Source organism: Mycteria americana, unplaced genomic scaffold (genome assembly GCF_035582795.1).
Source record: "Mycteria americana isolate JAX WOST 10 ecotype Jacksonville Zoo and Gardens unplaced genomic scaffold, USCA_MyAme_1.0 Scaffold_39, whole genome shotgun sequence".
Classification (NCBI taxonomy): Eukaryota; Metazoa; Chordata; class Aves; order Ciconiiformes; family Ciconiidae; genus Mycteria; species Mycteria americana.
The window spans coordinates 895,644-902,914 of record NW_027445626.1 but is presented as its reverse complement, the minus strand read 5'-3'; the positions used below and the strand labels follow the sequence as shown (position 1 = coordinate 902,914).

At 60.6% G+C, this 7,271-nt stretch overlaps 1 pseudogene; it reads left to right on the top strand.

The window, feature by feature from the left end:
• The first annotated feature begins 229 nt into the window (after nt 1–229).
• Nucleotides 230–7,271, top strand: part of LOC142403584 (scavenger receptor cysteine-rich type 1 protein M130-like) — a 30,234-nt pseudogene continuing 23,192 nt past the window's right edge.

The window sequence follows — 7,271 nt, the reverse complement described above, 5'->3', positions numbered from 1 at the left end:
ATAGTTTCTGTAGGTGGTTTTGAGGTCATTGGTGCCTGAATGGCCGATAGGCCAGGAGCAGGCCAATATCAGAGGTAGATGCTATGACATCCTCTGTGGCTGAGTGGCAGATAGGCCAGGGGTTGTGCATGAGCTTATGATGTCACTGCTGCCTGAGTAGCTGGTAGGCCAGGAGCTGGCACATAGCTTCTGTAGGTGCTTCTGATGTCACCAAAACAATATTTTGACCATGCCCAAATACGGCTTTTTGGAAGAACCATCATCAGCAGAAGTCCATACACTGCACACACGTGTGACACTGTAACACATGCACACACAGTGCCAGCAGTAGGAGGGTGTGAGGTCACTGTCAGGATAACCCATGAGCACACAGCAGTGACAGTGGTGACATCACCGATGGCACCCTGTGGCTGTGGGGCTCGGTGCAGTGTGGCCGTGTGCTGTCACAAGGGCTTCATGGAGGACGGGAGCTGCCCGGCCCCGTGCCTGCGAGGCCGAAGGAGCAGCCCCTGCAGCCCTGGCTGGAGCAGTCGGGGTGGGGGTGGCTCGGGGACCCCGCAGGGATGTGCCTGGGCACGGCGCCAGGAGGAAACCACAGACTTCCTGCCTGGGCGCTGCGGGGGGAGCGTGGGGAGTGCTGCGAGGCCACGTGGGCTGTGGTTTGTGCACCTGCAGGCTGGAGCTCCCGATGCGCCCGCGGGGAATAACGGCCCCTCGGTGACACGCTGACAGTCAGGGATCTGTCTGAGCCTCTGGGCTGCACGTCTGCTGCCAGGGCAGGGACATGTCCCAGCTCCGGCTCCTGCGAGGGACCTTCCATGGGGCTCTCCAGGGAAGGAAGGGTGAGCCAGCACTCCTGGGACGGGGCTCTGGCCTGGGCTAAGGCCCTTTCCCAGCTGCTGCTCCCAGCACAGCGGGGTCTGTAGCAGGGACAGGGGCTGTTTCCTTCCCTTCCTGACACAGCCTCCGGCGCAGTCCCAGCCCTGTGCTTCCCACAGCACGAGGGTGGCTGGACACTCTCACCTTGGGCTCTTGGCTGTGCCTGGCATAGGAGATGCTCAGTGCTCCTGGTTGAGAAAGCAGGGTTCAGGGGGTGAAAAATCCATTTACCCCCACACAAGCAGCCCTGTCCTGTGACGGCCCCCCACCACGGTGACGTGACACCTGTAGCAGAGCCGTCTCTCATATATGGTCATGAATGGCGCTGGAGAAGTTCATTGGAGGGCCGGGCTGTGTCGGAGGGGAGATAGCTCCCGATAATGTCGAAAAAGGCCCTGCTGCTTTGATTGGCTCGTCCTATAGCTGGGCTGGCATCTGCAGAGATATATTGCCCTGCTGTCGTCATTGTCCCCAGGAGTCCCCAGGAGCCGTGGCAGGGAGTGTGGCAGAGCAGGGATGTGCTGGCAGGGCAGGAGGCTCAGGATGGGCACAGAGGGAGTCCTGTCCCCTCGGATGCTGGGGCTGCTCCTCTGGGTACAGCTGTGCAGCGGTAAGTGCCAGTTCCATTGTCCCCCAGCCCAGGCCCAGCGGGTAGCAGCATGGCCATCGGGATCTGTCCGGGAATGGGGTTTCTTTGCAGGTGCTACTGAGGTGAGGGCCAGAAGGTGCTCAAGTCCATGGAGCCTGTGCCTGCCTGTCTGGGTTGGGGAGAGCATGTCCTTTTCCAGGGCTCCGGTGTTTGGGGCAGCCTGTGCCTGGCTGGACGCAGAGACACCCTGTCCTGGGGTAGCCTTTGGGGACCCCCTGTTCCCCAGCACTGTGCCTCTGGAGCCGGTGGTGGCCTAGCTGGGGATGGCAGCAGGCAGAGATCCCCAGGGCACTGCCAACCCCTGGGGTACCCCAGAGGCTTTGTGTGCTGCTCACTGCCCTCTTGTTCCCGGGGAGCCCTGAGCCCATGAGGGCAGTTTGTGCCCCGCAGAGAGAAGGGGATGGGGGCATCTCCGTCGAGAGACATCCTTCCTGGGGGGCCTATCCCAGTGCAGGGGCTGGGCTGACACCAGGGGCGAGGAGGGGATGTGGGTGTGGGGATCACTGGAATGGTCTTGGTGGGAACAGGGAAAGCCCTGGGGTTCGGGGTGGGTTTGGATGGTGCCAGGGCAGGTGGTTTGCATGGGAAGCTGCAGGGCTGTGTACACGGGGCTGTTCAGGGGGTGCTGGGCTGGGGAAGAGCGGGTGCCCTGTGCAGGGCTGGGCACAGTGTGCAGGTGTGCGTGGGCAGGGGGCAGGTGGCCGTTGGGGTGGGAGAAGGTGCCTTGTGCGGTGGGATGGCGAATGACCCAGCAGGGCCAGACCTGCACACCCCCAGCCTTGCACAGCCCGTGGGGATAGAAGGGATCCCCGCACCGCACTGGGGACAGCCTGGAGGGGAGAGGGCTCCCACCCTGGCACCTCTGACATGGCCTGGGCTGGGGGTTCCCCCAGACCTGCAGTGCTGCGGCTTGGAGCTCTCCTGACCGGTGCCATGTTGGTGTTTGAAGGGGCTGCAGAGGTGAGGCTGGTGAATGGCAACAACGACTGTGCTGGGAGAGTGGAGGTGAAACATGAGGGCCAGTGGGGGACTGTGTGTGATGACTACTGGAGCATGAACGACGCAGCAGTGGTTTGTAAGCAGCTGGGCTGTGGGTCTGCTGTTGGAGCTCCTCAATATGGACATTTTGGGCAAGGATCTGGCCCCATTTGGCTGGATGCTGTTGGCTGTAATGGCACCGAGTTGGCCCTGTCTGACTGCCCACACAGAGGATGGGGTGAACATGGCTGTGTTCATGCTGAGGATGCCGGAGTGATATGTTCAGGTAAGGGGACAGCCTGTTCTCCACCTTTGGGTCTGGAACAGCGGACGGGACCTGGCTGTGCCCTCAGGGAGCAGCAGGATAGTATCGGGCCCCTTTTGGCTGGATGATGTTGGCTGTAATGGCACTGTATCTACCCTGTCTGACTGCCCACACAGAGGATGGGGTGAACATAGCTGCAGTCATGCTCGTGATGTTGGGGTGATGTGTTCAGGTAAGGGGACAGGCTGTTCCCCACCTCTGGGGATGTGACGGGGCAAGAGACCTTGGGTGTGCTCTCAGGGAGCAACAAGTGGGAACCGCAGCACTGCCCAATGTGGTCGGTCACACTGCTGAGCTGGGACTGTCATTGCTGATGTTCTCAGTGCCTGGGAAAAGCCCAGAGGGAGCCTAGCCCAGGCTGAACTAACCCTGCTGCAGTGTCTCAGACCCTCTTCAGTCAGTGTCTTGGGCTGCAGAGGAATCCTCCATCCCTGCCCTGGGGTGTCCACTGATCTCCACTGGTCTCCACCCATTCTGCCAGTTACCAGACAACAATGCTGAGGGTCCCGGTGCTGGAGAAACCAGGGGGACTTGCTTGGCACTGCACACCTTGGAGGAAGGGCATAAGATGGCTGGTCCCCTGGGTCATTGCCCTTCACAGGCATGAGTACCTCAACTGAATCAAAAGGGCTTTTCAGAGAGCATGAGTGCTGGGCCCTGGGAGAGGAGCAGGGTGGCACACAGCCCTTTCACTGCCTGTCCCCAGGGCTCGGCTGTGTGGTCCAGCCAGCTCCTGCAAGGCTTGGGAGCTTGGCCGCTGCTTGACTCTGGCTGCTCCCTTCTGCATCACTGCATACACGGGCTGGTACTGGGACGTCCCTGGGGCTGTGACAGCCCCACGGGGACATAGCCCCATGCAGGCAGCGCTGACCTGCTGCCCTGCCTCTCCTGCCTGCCCATGGTTCCCCACACTGCCCCATGAAACAGAGGCTTTGGCAGCACTTTCAACTGTTGTCTGTGCCTGCTGTCACCCTCTGAGCCAGCATGAGCCCAGGGGGACATGCAGGTCTCCTGTCCATCTGCCTGGATGTTGGCTTGGGACCTGTGCACCTCTGGAAAGAGCCCTGTGTGCCTAGCTGAGGACACCCCCTCCGAGCAGGCATCGGAGAGGGCTGGACAGGCACCAGCCATGGTAACAGCTGCAGCATTTCTGTGCTCTGTGACATCTCCCCCTAACAGCAACCTCCCAACACCCCAGAACAGCCCTAGGAGCAGGGTGCATTTCTGGCTGCCTGAAGGTGATGGTCCTGCCTGGTCGCAAGCTCTGCAGGGGCTGAGCAGGCTGCAGCAGTCATTATCATCTGGGCCAGGTCTCCCGGACCTGAACTGCGCACACCACTGCAGGGCTGGTGGGACCACGCTGGGCAGCACAGGGCACCTTGTGCAGCAGCAGATTGTCTGAGCAGTGCCTGGTGCTGCAACAGACACATACCCTTGAGTGCTGTGTTGTTGTAGAGAAGGTGTGCAGGGGGCCGGGTGTGTTTGTGTCACCAACACTCCCCCAAAAGCTTCCTTTGGGATGTGCAAGGGGCCATTTGGTCATGGCTTGCTTGGAGGTGACGTGGGAACGTGGGCATTTAACTGCCAGAGAGCTCTCAGTGGTTTTGTTATATCCCAGGGATTGTCCGGCTGGTAGAAGGGAAGAGCCGCTGCTCAGGACGTGTGGAGATCCATGATGAGGACCAGTGGAAAACTGTCTGTGACTCCCACTTTGGTCCCAAAGCTGCTGACGTGGTCTGCAGGGAGCTGCAGTGTGGTGTGGCCCTGCCTGTTGCTGGGGCAGCTCACTTTGGAGAAGGGGTGGGTCCCATGTGGGATGGAGAGCTGCAGTGTGTGGGGAATGAATCCCTCCTCATCTCCTGCCCCAGGGGGTCCCACAGGGACCAGCCCTGCACCCACATGAACAGCGCTGCTGTCACCTGCACACGTAAGGACTCAGGGTGGGGTGTTGAACACTGGGTGAGCTCCAGCCTGAGGGGGGGCAGGTAGTGCCTGTGGAGACAAGGGAACTGGGGTACCTGTTCCCACAGGCTGGCAGAGAGGTGACCTTCCTGGGGCATCCTAGACAAGGCAGGGCAGGGCTGATGCCCGAGGACAAGGACGGTGCATGGGTTGGGAGGGCTCACTGGCATCATCCTGTTGCACCGCAGGGGACACAGAAAGGCGTGAGGGTGGAGGATGAGCTGGGAGATGCCCAGGGCAGGCTGTGGTCCAGGGGAGCTCAGGACCCGGGCAGAAGCAGCAGTGTGTGCTTGGGGGAGTTGTGGTGGGGGCAGGTCTCTTCTCAGGGTGCTGGCTGGGGAGGAGCGGGTGCCCTGGGTGGGTATGAGCTGGGGGTCATTTTGCAGGGGGCCATTGGGGTGGAAGGAAGTGCCAAGGTCTGTGGGGCACGAATGACCCAGCAGGGTTGGAGCTGGGCATCCCCAGCCTTGCACAGCCCGTGGGGATAGAAGGGAGCCCTGCACTGCCCTGGGGACAGCCTGGAGGGCAGTGGGCTCCCACCCTGGCACCTCTGGCTCCTCCCAAGCAGGGGTTCCCCCAAACGCACAGTGCTGGGGCTTGGCACTGTCCTGACTGGTCCTGTGTCAGTGTTCGAAGGGGCTGTGGACGTGAGGCTGGTGGACGGCGACAACCACTGTGCTGGCAGAGTGGAGGTGAAACAACAGGGCCAGTGGGGGACCGTGTGTGGTACCTACTGGGACATGCAGGATGCTGCAGTGGTTTGTAAGCAGCTGGACTGTGGGTCTGCTGTTGGAGCTCCTCAGTACGGAGGCTTTGGGCCAGGATCTGGCCCCATTTGGCTGGATGATGTTGGCTGTAATGGCACCGAGTTGGCCCTGTCTGACTGCCCACATGCAGGATGGGGTGAACATGACTGTGACCACAGATTCGACGCTGGAGTGAGGTGTTCAGGTAAGGGGACAGCCTGTTTTCCACCTTTGGGTCTGGGACAGGGGACACGGGACTTGACTGTGCCTTCAAGTAGGAACAGGCTAACGCCAGAGCAGGGCCCGGTGTGGCTGGTCGAACTGCCGAGCTGGAACTGTAATTGCTCATGTCCTCGGTGCTTGGCGAAAGCCCAGTGGGAACCTGCCCCAGGGTGCCCCTACCCTGCCTGGCCACCGAGGTGGCTCAGAAGAATCCCTCTGCCCTGCCCTGATGTGTCTGTTCGTTCCCATCTTTCTCCTCCCTGTCAACCAGGACCCATCTGGCAGCAGTGAGGGCCAGGTCCCCCCATGCCAGAGGCACCAAGAGTGACTCATGCAGCCACCCACAGCCTTGCGGAAGGGCATGAGATGGATGAGGAATTTTGGGTTGTGCCCCTAGCAGACAAGGGTCCCTTGGCCCAAGCAAAGGTATTGCTTGGAGAGGAGGAGTGCTGGGCTTGGGCAGAGGAACAGGGTTGCACGTGGCACCTCATTCCTCCCCCAGGGTCACCCCACAAGAGCGTGCGCAGGGGGACAAAAGCCCGTCCAGGAGTGCTGCCTCGCTGCCCAGCCTCTCATGTCTGTCCCAGCCTCTGGCTGCCTTGCGCTTTTGGGTTTGCCAGCACTTTACTGGCTCTCCTCTGTACCTGCCCTTGCACTGGGAGCTCGTGTAAGCCCAGGGTTGCTCTTCTGTCCGCTCTCCTGTCCTCTGCCCAGCAGTTGGCCATGGAAATATATGCTCAGCAGTGCACTCTGGTCATGCCTGAGGACCTCTTTCCCGGCAGGCGCCGGACCAGAAGGCTGGCACAGACACTGACCACAGGTACAGCCTGACTGTACCTTTGCCCTGTGACATGTCTCATCTACCAGCAGCACCCCAACGGCCCAAGACCCCCCTGGAACAGGGTGCATTTCTGATGGCACCAAGGAGTTCCTCACGCTGGGCCCTGAGCTTGGTGGGGCAGAGCAGCCTGCAGCAGCCAACAGCACCTGGGAGCATTTCCCCAGTGCTCTGGCTGCTGCAGTGGCCAGGGACCAGCGCTGGGTAGCCAAGGTCTCTGGGGCAGCAGCAGTTTGTCTGAGAGATTCCTGTGGCTGTGAGTTTGGGAGAGAAGCAAGCCCACAAGTGCTGTGCTGATGTCTGAGGAGCAGCAGGGGGGGAACGATGTTTTTGTGCCATCAGCACCCCCTGAGAACAGCTGGTGTGGTCATGGGGCTTTTTTCCTTTGACCACTGTGGAGATCAGATGGGACATGATCAGGGGACTGCCAGAGGTTTGTGGGAACTCTTGGGGGTCCGTGTTTGGTCCAGGATCTGTCTGGCTGGTCAGAGAGAATAGCCCCTACTAAGGATGTACAGTGATCCATGACGGGGATGCTTGGAAAACTCTGCCACTCACACTTTGATCCCAAAGTTGCCAACATGGTCTGCAGGCTCTGCTGTGGGTCTGCAAGAGACACATACCCTTGAGTGCTGTGATGGTGTAGAGAAGGGGTGCAGGGGGGCCTGGATG